The sequence below is a fragment of the Pipistrellus kuhlii genome, unplaced genomic scaffold (assembly GCF_014108245.1).
Source record: "Pipistrellus kuhlii isolate mPipKuh1 unplaced genomic scaffold, mPipKuh1.p scaffold_m20_p_1, whole genome shotgun sequence".
NCBI lineage: Eukaryota > Metazoa > Chordata > Mammalia > Chiroptera > Vespertilionidae > Pipistrellus > Pipistrellus kuhlii.
In genome coordinates this window covers 81,523,588-81,535,295 of record NW_023425404.1, presented here as the reverse complement: position 1 = coordinate 81,535,295, position 11,708 = coordinate 81,523,588, and the positions used below count along the sequence as shown (strand labels likewise).

At 41.7% G+C, this 11,708-nt stretch overlaps 1 long non-coding RNA gene across 1 annotated transcript in view; it reads right to left on the bottom strand.

The window, feature by feature from the left end:
- Window positions 1-251: 251 nt before the first annotated feature.
- The window catches only part of LOC123652898, a 34,772-nt gene continuing 23,315 nt past the window's right edge, over window positions 252-11,708 (bottom strand). The window contains exon 3 of the long non-coding RNA XR_006742456.1: window positions 252-349. This is a non-coding gene — a long non-coding RNA (uncharacterized LOC123652898). The remainder of the gene's footprint in view (window positions 350-11,708) is intronic.

Here is an 11,708-nt window from a genome sequence, read left to right as displayed (position 1 = left end):
TGTCTGATCTCCACCCTCACCAAACACAACCTACTGAAACTGCCACCCTCTTTAACTTCACCTGCCTCATTTGTAAAACAAGGGCACGCACATGTGGTGGGAAGATGGAGGGGTCTGGTCACTCTAGACAGGGCTCTAGAGAGCTGGGTAATTCGAAGAGAAGATGGGTTTCCTGTAATTGTCCACATTATATTGAGATTCTTCATCTTCATTTACAGACTCCAACTTCCTGAAAAGTCTGGAAATTCTGAAAATCTTACCAGACATTTTCCTTCCAGAGCCAGTGAGCATTGAAGAACAAAGTTGGGGCTGGGCTGAGCTCTGTGCAAATAAGAGCTTGACTCCTGACCTGTGAGGGGTGATGCCAGGGTGGGGAGGAGAGTGGAGGGGGAGGAAGGAGGGAGGGAGAGAGAGAGTAATTTGCCCATACATAAGTGAATGAATGAACTGGAATGAAATCCAGTCGAATTCTAAAGTCCAGACCTAATGTCCATCTAAGGTGCCATAGCAATTCCAAGCCAGATTGGGGAGGGAGGGGCTGGTTGTCTAAGTCTCCCCACTCCCGGTCTGCTCAGCCAATTGAAGGGAACAGAGTTTCTTCCTCTTCCTTCCTCCTCCTCCCCCTTTCCCTCCTCTCCCCTCTGCTTTCCTCGCCCTCTCCATTTTTACACATATTTATCAAAGTACAAATATATAATTAATGCACAATAAACTGTACATGTGTAAAATGTTCAGTTTGGTAAATTTTGGCTCATGCTGGCTTGGTGCAGGCCTAGCCTGGCCCTGTTGGAGCTCTCGATTCCACAGAGTAAGAAGGGCCAGGTCTGACAGTCTGATAGATGCTTCTCTGTCTCTGGATCTGTTTTTGTTCATCATTTTATGTTGTTCATTATGTTCCATAAATGAGTGAGATCATGTGATATTTATCTTTCTCTGACTGGCTTATTTCACTTAGCATCTTGCTCTCCAGTTTCACCCATGCTGCTGCAAATGGTAAGAATTCCTTCTTTTTTACTGCAGCATAGTATTCCATTGTGTAAATGTACCACTGTTTTTTAATCCACTCACCTGCTAATAAACATTTAGGCTGTTTCTAAATCTTAGCTATGGTAAATTGTGCTACTATGAACATAGGATTACATATATCCTTTCTGATTGGTGTTTCTAGAAGAGGGAAGGGTGGAGATAAAGAGGAGAGATCAACCAAAGGACTTTCAAGCATGTATGTATGCCTAACCAATGGAAATAGACACCAGAGGGGTGAGGGCATAAGTGGGGCGGGGGTGGGGGAGCAATAAGGACATATATGTAATACTTTAATCAATAAAAAAAAGATAATAAGTACTCAAAACTCATCACTTCCTAATTATTTTACTACACTTTACTATTATCCAGGCTGTTGCATCTGTACTGGAAATACTATATAATGTTTTGCAACTTCTCATCTCTTTGCAACCCCATGTTCAGTGATGTTAAGTTGATAGTTTGAAATAAGCCATGGTAGTAGTATTTACAACATGAAAATAAAAATTAAAAAATAAGAAGGGCCAGGTCCCTGTACGTCCTGTGTGGCCAGACTCAGGGAATGTGGCAGCAGCCATACCGTCATCTTGGGTTCATGTTTCTAAGACTGCTGAGAGAAATCTCTCTCAAATTGAAGCTAAAAGGAAGGAGGAAGGAGAAAAAAGCAGACAAAAGAGAAGGCTAATAAGAAAGGAATAAAAGCAACCATAATGTGGATTTAATTAAATTCCAGTTTTAGTGTGGTCACACTAGTGTCCCAGTGCATGAATTCATGCACATTGAAAAGAAATGAATTAGCCCCTCTGGTGCAGGTTCTAATGCAGGCAGTTTCGGGTGGTGGCTGGGTTGGACTGAGCAAGATGAGCCGCACACGCCTTGGAGCCAATATCCCGTGGTCCCTCCCTGGCAGGCCACACCTGGGCCAGCACCACAGCTCAAAAAGAATGAGTAGGTTCCCTCCAGCAGGTGGGGTCCCTCAGCTTGGCCTGTGGGTATAGGGCTAAAACTGGCTTTCTGACATCCCCCACAGGGTCTCAGAGTGTGAGAGGAATCATGAGGAATCTGGCTCCCCGTCTCTGGTTCCAGGGTGCGTCACCAGAGAGCCACAGCTGTCAAGTGACTGCAGCTTGGCAGCTCCTGGTGGTCAGTGCATATCATAGCTACTGGCCGGTAGGACAGTTGGATGATCACTTAGCCTTTTATAAATATATATATATATATATATATATATATATATATATATATATATAGTGAGTTAATTCTTGCCTTCAAGACTATTTCATCAGAGGCAAATCTCACAGGCCACATGTTGTTTTATGGGCTTTTCTTCTCTGGTGGAGACACTGGGATTCTGCAGAGGGGATGGGGAGCCATAGCCAGAGAATGTATTCTCCTGGGGTAAAAGAGGGAACAAATGAATGAAAAACATCTTGTCTTCAGAACATCATAAAATGTTCAATACCAGGCCCCATGCACATGAGAGTTTTCATCCTTAATTTGAACACAGATGACTTGGTAACAGCACACACTATTTGCATCCCCCACAGTATGCTTTATTTTCTGTATGGGTCAAGAAGGAAAAAAGAAGACAGACCTACACCTCATTCTGTTGTGTCTTCATGGCATGACTGTGTGGCTTTGATCAGCTTGACTGATCAGCCAAATGATAATATCCCCTCTCTTTCCTTCTCCACACCAGGGAGAGACATGGACCAGGTGCTCATGCTTATATACTTGACATAACAACAGCTTTCTGCATTTCTCTTCTGTGGTTCATTCCCAGACAGCTTGAGTTTTGAAAGAAAACTCAGCAAACCTAGAATAGGTCACAGGCTGGTGCCATCCTGACAGGCATTTCTGGCATCAGAGGACCAAGACAAGTGGCCACAATGTTGATGTTTGTGTTACTTCACTTCATATTGGTAACATTATTCTGTTACCAAAGATAGCTACCAATAGTGGTAAAAAATCAGATTTTAAATGACATGGATTGAGTAGTGGAAATAGGCTGATCTATCAGGTGATTTGCAGAAGCCAACCTCCTGTCCACTCTCACAGGCTGGGCACTGAGGGGCCTCTGCCCTGGCTTTCAAGGGGCCTCTGCCAGCCCTGTGGCCTTAGCTCCAGGACCCGGCCCCACCAGGCCTTTGCCAACCTCACTGCTTTGTGGACCTTTATTTGTGTCACCTTTTGCACCACCATGCACTATACTAATTTTTGCCATATCCAAACTTACTCAAACTTTCTTCCTTAAATAGACTCATATTTTTACTTCAATAAATTAGCTTAGAAGGAAATTGCCTATTACTTCACGATGGGAAAAGTAATATCCTTAGACAGACATAGAAGATAACCATAAAAGATGCAATGGAAACAAAACAGTGTCATCAAGATTTAGCTGTGGCCTTTGGAAGCCTCTGGGCCTGAGGCCTACTCTCTGCTCATCAGAAAGATTAGGCAGCAAGGAGAGAGGAATGGGCACTCCTGCTTGAGATGGAGTCTGTTTCGGACAGCGCCAGGTGGAATGGAAGAAAACAGGGAAGGGAACTGCTTCTCACCAGGACTCGGGTTACTTGCAGGTAGTAGTTCTTCAATGCCTAATGCTGGGGACACCATTTTTCACCACTCTCTGGGCCCTTCCTTTTCCTCAGGTCACTGTAGTGTGGCCTAACTCCTGGTCCTGCCATTCTGTGACTTCACTGTCATCCCTATCATACCAGCCTCTTTGTAGCATTCAACCTCCTCCTCTCTGGAAACCCCTTCCCTTGGCTCTGGCACCGCTGTCCTGTCTTAGAGAAGGTTCCTTCTCTTCACCCCCCATTTGGAATTTTCCATCCCTGATGCAGCAAAGGGCTCAGAGACACCGAGGCACCTCTAATCACCAGGACCACGAGGCTGCCTCGCTGACTTCAGGGTTGTTGGACATCACCTGTAGGACTGTGCTCCAGGTGGACAAGCTGAGCTGGGAGGAGTGAGCCAGGTCAATATGTAACCAGCTGACTGGAAGGCCTGCCAATACTTAGAGCCTGGCCTCCTGGTTTTTCAGGTCACTGGACACTTGACACCCAAAGGACAGGCCGAGCCTAGCACCATCATGCTGGCAGGGCTGTACTTGAGAATCAGACTCATCCTCCACAGAATCAAAACCAGCAGCCTGTGCTGCTCAGTTCCCTGCTTCAGTTGTGGTGGTTGGCAGCTATTGTCCCCTGAGGGCCTGCTCCCTGCAGGATCCAAGCCTGTATGGATGTGTTCCCTGAGCAGACAAAGGTGCTGCCCCTCTCCTGCACCCCTGTTGCCAGGGCCACTATCAGCCTCTAAGTACCTCCCAGGGTGAGTAGGGTCACTTTGCAGACATTGCATCTCAACAGGCTACATCACAGCTCAGGGACAGAGTGTGCTGCTTCCCTGGGATGCTCTGACTAAGACTATTTTTTTAATATATATTTTATTGATTTTTTTACAGAGAGGAAGAGAGAGGGATAGAGAGTTAGAAACATCGATGAGAGAAACATAGATCAGCTGCCTCCTGCACACTCCCTACAGAGGATGTGCCCACAACCAAGGTACATGTCCTTGACCGGAATCGAACCCAGGACCTTTCAGTCCACTGAGTCAAACCGGTTTCGGCCTGACAGACTATTTTTGCTCTGAGAGGCAGGAAAGCACAAACCTGGTTCTTTCAGGTGAGAGATGGGGAAATAAAACTCTTAAGGATTGAAGTGATTGATAGCAAAACCTCAGATAAATGCTTTCACATCCTTGTGCAGTGACCACACCCTGAAGGCTACCTCACAAGGGCACTTCGCTGCTTGTTGTGAGGATGAGGATGGCCAGCTGACGGCCAGCTGACACGGTTGCGGCTCAATCCCAGGCCATCCAACTCCCAAGGCCAGGCCCTCTCACTGCTGTGAGTACAAATTTCTTGTTTTCACACCTATTGAAATGTTAGCACTCTTAGATTAGATTGTGATGCTAAATAATTAGATTAACTGGATTTTCCTTGTCCAGCAGGTCCTTTTGCTAGGCTATCCTGGCCTGTGGGTCTCAGGCTTCACTTGGAAAAGACTGAGACACAATTGTTCTCTTTGATATCAGGACTTTGGAGAAACAAAACAAAACAGTGCCTTGTCCCATCAAGCGTGGGTTAGCCACAAGCTCTGAGAACCTAGTATGAGGTCTGAATGGAGACAGGGGAGTGCTCGTGTCATGAAGTCTAGTTCCCGTGTAGGGCACCACAGGGGTAGAGCGCTCACCCCTGTCTCCACCACTGCAGCCATGTTTCCACCCTCAGCCTATGACAGTGCAGCCTAAGGCTGAGCTTAGGAGGGACATTGGGTTGACACAGTGTGGCCTCCAGGACCATTGACTTGGTCATGTAGAGCTGTGTTATAAATATAAGATGGAAACACAACATTCAGCTGCCTGATTTGTGGCTTTAAGACTTTAATAAAGTAGCTCTTTGACACAAGACATGATAATGGTTACTTGGATCTGTTTCAGTAGTTCATGTCACCCCTTGCTCTTGGAGATGTTACCAAGCTGTTGTGGACATGGTCCAGCATCTAGTTTTACAACTTCGTTGCTTAGAAGTGCAACCGGATGTTGGCTCAGCTGATGTTCAATTCTTTGGAGGAGTTTAGGGGGAAAAGATTAAAGTAACTATAAAACCACAAACTATGTACAAAATGTATCATGGACTTTAATCTGCAAATTGTTCTTTTTCTTCTTCTTTTTTTTTTTTTTCCATTCATACAGCCTGAGGCAGAGGTTTCCCGAAGAGGCTGTTGTTTGCATGTAAAGCTGCTTTGTAGAAAAATTCTATTTTCAAAGGTCTGAGCCTGGCTGGGCCCAGAAGGCTGGTTCTCTGCATGATTCAGGCCAGGCTGAGGGCTGGACTAGCTATTCTAAGAGTCCTGCTTGTGTGAGGACAGGGCTGAAAAGCACAGAGCTCCAGATACTCACTGGTTCCTCATCTGCCTCCCTAACTGCAGGGAATCCTAAGGACTTGTCTTCTGCCTTTGTTTTCTTGTTTCATTCTTAAGAGTTGGCATTCCAATGTGGTCTGTAGACAAAGATAATCAACTACCTTGCCCTTCTGATCCTCCAGCTGCTTATGAGATCCAGGTGGCTTTGAGCATAGAACACAGTATTGTGAGGCTGGTAGGGACAGGAGGCCTTAGTTCTCTGTTGATGATGACGACCCCTCATGCTTCTGGGCCTCTCATCCTCTCTGTGTCCTGGATGGTGAGATCCTGTGCATGGTGGATATATTTTGCTTCTCCTCATGGCAGTGGATTTGGCTTTATACACAAAGAGTGAGCTCTTTCAAGCTAGTCCTTCTCAGCTCTTTTCTTTGACCAAATGGTAAGAGGACTTATTACATAATCTGGATTGAATTGAAAGTCCTGAACCCAGCGTTCCAGCCTCAAACATCTGGGTCTGGAGGAGGAATGTAAGAGCGGCCAAATGCCTGGGATAAATGTGCTGGTCACAAGCTTGGCCTTTAGATCAGAAAATCATATGCTCAAGGAAACATGAATCCTTTAAAACCTGCGTCTTGTAACTTAGGTTCTGCCCTCCTGCCGGGCCTCACACTCAGGGGAGGGACCTTGAGCCCCCCTTTTCATCCACACATGTAACCTTGGAGGGATCAGCTCTACCAGACCCTTCATTCTAGTCCAAGTTCTGATCCCAGCTTGGCTAGGACTTCAAAACAAGTTCTGTTCTGAGCATGATGATCATAAAAACGCCATCAGAGAGGGTCCAAGAGTTCACTGAATCAGGAAACTTTTACTAGACACATGCCGCATGCTAAGGTCTCAGAGCTAGAACTCAGATGTGCTGACTCCCAAACTGCCGGGAGTAGTTTGCCAGGGCTGCCAGAACAAAGTACCACAAGCTAAGAATCTTAAACAACAAAAATTTATTGTTTCACAGTTCTAGACACTAGCAGGTCAAGGTCAAGGTGTCAAGCATGTTGGTCCTTCTGAGGGCTGTGAGGGAGTCTCTGTCTCAGGACTCTCTTCTAGCTTTTGGTGGTTTGCTAGTAATCTTTGTCCAGTCCTTGGCTATAATCATTGGCTGAAAAGCATCACTCTAATCTCTGCCTTCATGTTCGCACGCTATTCTTCCTGTGTGCATATCTGTGTCCAAATTTCCCCTCTAATCAGGACACTAGCCATACTGGATTATGTCCCACCTTAATGATTTCATTTTCACTTAACCAATTACATCCACAATGACCCTATTTCCAAATAAAATCATGTTCTGTAAAACTGAGGATTATAGCTTCAACATATAAATTTGGGGGGCTGAGGGGTATGCACTTCAACCATAACACCACCCTATTTTTAAACCTTGGATGAGTGAAATACTCTGAACATTATTTTCTCCACCTGTGACATGACTGATCTTTAAGATTCTTTTCAGTGCTTAAGCTCAGTGATTCTAAATGTCTATAGAGTATGATGGTCTATTATATTTACTTTCTTAAGAGTTTTTAAGTAATTCTTTTCATTGAATGTCATATTTTAAAATTATTTTTCCAGGTTTTAAGGAACTTGTCATTTTTCTTTTACCTTTGAACATAGTTATTTGTATGGATAATATTAAATATATTTAATGACCATTATGTCAAGGTCCCAAGTAGTCAATAATCACTGGCCATTATAATTGCACTGGGACATACTGGAGTGTACTGTCTGGATTTCACCCCTGGCTCTTTCTGTATTGCCTTAGCTCTCCATTGAAACTTAATATTTTTCTTCCAAAATTTTTTCCCCTATTTTAAAATAATTATGTAATTATTACTGACTATTTTAAGGAATAAAATACCACTTCTTAGTAACACATCTTGGTATCTAAGTGAGTTTTTGTGTGTATTTTTCTTTTTGATAGTTTATCCTAGATATTTTTCTGTGCCATTACATACTTCTGAAGACATGATTTCTACCAGCAGAGTCTGAAAGTATTTTAGTGATGTTTTCTCTTTTCTTATTTATTTGTAAGAGGTCTTGTTATATAAAAGAGATTAGATGCCTTTTTAGCAAATTTTGAAAATTACACTTCAAACTTCTTAAAACAAAAATCAACATCTTATCAAATGTGTATCTTTCAGAATATCAAGTTCCATGTTTTGTGTACAGTAACACCCAATCAATATCCAAAGAATGTAAAAAGATGACTTCTGCCATTGAGAAATATACACTGAGTGGCCAGATTACTATGATCTCTGAACACATAATAATCTGGCCACTCAGTGTGTGAGGCTGGGTGCTTGAATTCATGCATGGGTGGGGTCCGGCCAGCCTGGCCAGGGGAAGGGGACATTGGCAGTTGGCCGGCCTGCCTGCAGGTCAAACTCCTGATCGAAGGGACAATTTGCATATTAGCCTTTTATTATATAGGATATACACTGAGTGGCCAGATTATTATGTGCTAAGAGATCATAATAATCTGGCCACTCAGTGTATATTGTAGTCAAAGATATATAAACAAATATAAACAAAAAGCAAAATGAAATAAATGCTGTAAGGAGGCACTAGAAAAACACTCTGGATTCAAAGAAGAAAGTGTGATCAAGTTCAACAAAAGAACTGGAGAATCCTTCATGGAGGTTCAATTTCATTTAGGTCTTGGATTTTATTTTTTTAACCAGAGAAAGAAACATTCTAAGTTGAAGGATCAGCATAAAAACAGCATATGGCATGCAAATGCCTGGCATGCATAAGAAAGAGAGGGGTACATTGCCTCTCAATGCTAAGAGAATCTTGAAGACTGTAAGACTTTGTACAGCAATGGGAACCAGGTGGAGAACTGTGTTTAGAGAAGATGGTGCTAATAGCTTTATCAGAAAGGTAAGTGATTTACTCAATAGAAAATACAAAATTATAGTTATAAAGATGCTCATTGATGTCAGGAAAGCAATGTGTGAGCAAAGTAGGAATTTTAACAAAGAAAAAATATTAAAAGTACCAAAATATCATAGGGTTGAACAATATAATAATTGAAATGAAAACTTTAATTGAGGGGTTAAACTAGATCAAGTGGAGGAAAATATCAGTGAACTCAAAGACAGGGCAGTGAAATTCATCCACTTAGAAGAGTAAAAAGAAAAAGAATGATAAAGAGTCAACATGTCTTAAGGAACTTATGGGGCATTATGAAACAGACCAATACACACATTACAGGGATTCACAAAGTAGTTAAGATAGAGGGGGCAGAGAGCTTATTTAAATAAATAATGGATTAAAAACTTCCCTAACCTGAGGAAAGAAACGGACATCCAGATTGAGAGTTTCAAATATAAAGAATCTAAAGAGACCCTTACTGAGATATAATTAAATTTTCAAAAGTTAAAGACAAAGAGAAAGAGAATCTTAAAAGCACCAAGAGAAAAGCAACTCTTTACATAAGGGGGACATTCCTGCCCCCACCTCCAACCCCACCACATGCGTGCACGTGTGCATGTGCACGCGCGCACACACGAGCGCACACACACACATACACACAAGAGTATCAATAGATTTTTTTTTTTTGAAGCAGATATCTTGTGGGCCAGAAGGGAATGAGATGATATATTTAAAGTGCTGAAAGAATAAAAACATACCAACCAAGAATACTTTACCTAGCAAAACTGTTCAGAACCAGAGGAGAGAACAAAAGCTGAAGGAATTTACCACTAGACCAGCCTTATAAGACATGCTAAAGGGATTTCTTCATTATGAAACAAAGAATAATAATTAGTAATATAAGTGAGATAATGTGATATTTATCTTTCTCCAACTAGCTTATATCACTTAGCATAATGCTCTCCATGGATTCTTCCATGCTGTTGCAAATGTAAGAGTTCTTTCTTTTTTACAGCAGCATAATATTCCATTGTGTAGATGTATCACAGTTTTTTAATCCACTCATCTGCTGATGGGCACTTAGGCTGTTTCCAAAATCTTAGCTATTATAAATTATGCTGCTATAAACCTGGGGGTGCATATATACTTTCTGATTAGTGTTTCTGATTTCTTGGGATATATTCCTAGAAGTGGGATTCCTGGGTCAAATGAAAGTTCCATTTTTAGCTTTCTGAGGAAATGCCATACTGTTTTCCACAGTAGCTATACCAGTCTGCCTTCCCACCAGCAGTGCATGAGGGTTCCTTTTTCTCCACCTCCTCTCCAGCACCTGTCATTTGCTGATTTATTGATGATAGCTATTCTAACAGGTATGAGATGGTGACTCACTGTCGTTTTGATTTGCACCTCTCAGATGATTAGTGACTTTGAGCATGTTTTCATGTGTCTCTTGGACTTCTATATGTCCACTTTATAAAAGTATGTATTTAGATCCTTTGCCTATTTTTTTATTGGATTGTTTATCTTTCTTTTGTTAAGTTGTATAAGCTTCCTATAAATTTTGGAGATTAAACCTTTATTAGATATTACATTGGCAAATATGTTCTCCCATACAGTGGGCTCTCTTTTTGTTTTGTTGATGGTTTATTTTACTGTGTAGAATCTTTTTATTTTGTTGTAATTCCATTTATTTATTTTTCTCCTTAGTCTCCATTTCCCTAGGACAGTGGTTGGCAAACTCATTAGTCAACAGAGCCAAATATCGACAGTACAACGATTAAAATTTTTTTTTGAGAGCCAAATGTTTTAAACTTAAACTTCTTTTAACATCACTTCTTTACAATAGACTTGCCCAGGCTGTGGTATTTTGTGGAAGAGCCACACTCTAGGGGCCACACATGTGGCTCATGAGCCGCAGTTTGCCAACCATGGCCCTAGGAGCTATATTGTTAAAGACATATGCCATATGTCTGATAATTTGCTGCCTATGGATTCTTCTAAGATTTTTATGGTTTCCCATCTTATGTTTAAGTCCTTTATCCATTTTGAGTTTACTTTTTGTATGGTTTAAGTTGGTGGTCTAGTTTCATTTTTTGAGTGTATCTGTCCAATTTTCCCAACACCATTTATTAAAGAAATTATTTTGACTCCATTGTAGGCTCTTACCTCCTTTGTCAATTATTAATTGAGTATTATATAATGGCATGAGTCGATTTCTGGGTTCTCTGTTCTGTTCCATTGGTCTATATGTCTGTTCTCAGACCTCAGAGGGAAGGCAGGGGAGGATGGAAGGGGAAGGTGGTAATAGCTGAACCAAACGACTTGCATATAAGCATAACCAATGAACACAGACAATAGGGGGATGAAGGCATGTTCTGTGGGGTGGGAGTGACTGGGGAGAGGTCAATGGGGGAGGAGAGAAAGAGACATATGTAATACTTTAAGCAATAAAGATTTAAAAATAAATAAACAAAAATATATGAAAGTATAAAATATATAGTTAAATTCAAAATCCACTGATATTGTAATGATGGTGGGAAAGTCACCTTTAAATAGTATAAAAGTTAAAAGACAAAATAATTAATCATAACTATAACTATAATAACTTGTTAATGAGTATACAATAAAAATTTGTAAATTGGGAAATCAAAGACATATAACGAGTCCTGGCCAGTGTTATTCAGTTGGTTTAGCATCATCCCATGCACCAAAAAGTTGCTAGTTTGATTCCCAATCAAGGTGCATGCCCTGGTTGTGGGTTCAGTCTCTGGCTGGTGGCATATGAAAGGCAATGGATTGATGTGTTTCTCTCTCTCTTTCTCTCTCTCTCTCTCT